Here is a 1290-nt window from a genome sequence, read left to right on the forward strand (position 1 = left end):
TATTTTCTTCTCATATGAATTGTTGTTGGCTCCTCATTTCCCCCAGGTCTCCCCTGCCATGCCCCTAGGGAATTATTAATCCAGTTTCTGTCTCCATAGATTTACCTATCCTGGAATTCACATACTAAAAAAAAAAAAAATCGTACAAAACACAACCAAGAAGCAAAGAAACAACAAAAACAACAACAGCAACAGTGATTAGACAAAGCAGAGAAACACTTCAATTAGACAGAACACAGAAAGTATCAAAACCTGGAATGATTTTAAGATGGGTTAAAAGGGAACTCAAATGATCAAGTATTACATTGTAACCTAACTAAATATGTCACAACTGACTTTACAATGCTGTCTGATAGCAAGGCCATTCACATCCCTGGACTACGGTCAGAGGGGATCCACCGGGGGCTTAACCCACGTAGAGACCCTGCAAATGAAGTTTGGGTTTCCACTGTCATCCATAGCTTTCGGCAAACCGGGTGTGCACAGTTTAAGCTCTGATACCGCTCCCTCCTTTGGACTTGGGTTTTATTATTTACAATCCATGGGTCATACAGGCTGGTGTGCTGCTCCCCTGTGGACTTCAGTGGACGGCACTTAGATGACTGCTTGCTTGAAGACCAGCCTTTAAAACTCCGGACGCTATTCTTTCTGTTCGCCAGGCACCATCTAGTTTCCTCACCATCCTTCGCTGCAGCACCCGTATCTTCAGTGTTGCACCCATTATTCCCGTCCTCTTCAGAGAAGCCTCAGGCTGCCTGGGCTTGGAGTCCACAGAAAGCTGCCCCATGGGTACCGTGGGACCTCCAGCCATGTCTGGACCCTGGAGTCAGATTGCCCGTGCCCAAACGTTGTCCTCCCTCAAAGGGTGTGACCTTCCTGAGACTACCTCGCTTGAACAAGGAGGAAACATTCCCCGTTTCACACGGCTTTTAGAAAATTAGATAAAAACAATTCAAGACACAGAAAAGGCTTACTCAATGAGCTCTGTTGTCATGGCTTCTCTTTCCCTCCAGAGACCTAAGCCAGTACCAAGCAGAGCCCGAGGCTCAGCTCTCAGTCTAGGCAGCAGGAGCTTTGTCTTTCCGAATTTGGTCCAGAAGACCCCATGGTGGATCCAAATGCAGCCCCTGCCCCTGGCAGCTGGGGGCTGGGCCGCTGGAGCTGGGCAAGCCTGCTTTACACATGGTCCATCTCTTACCTTGGGCAAGCCTCTCATCCCCGGAGTCTTATTGTCCTCTCCGGACTAGGTGGCTGTGGGAAGGATGGACTTGGGCCATGTTAAAAGGAAAA

The sequence above is a fragment of the Echinops telfairi genome, unplaced genomic scaffold (genome assembly GCF_000313985.2).
Source record: "Echinops telfairi isolate 266 unplaced genomic scaffold, ASM31398v2 ScPeMD7_70;HRSCAF=299, whole genome shotgun sequence".
Taxonomy (NCBI): domain Eukaryota; kingdom Metazoa; phylum Chordata; class Mammalia; order Afrosoricida; family Tenrecidae; genus Echinops; species Echinops telfairi.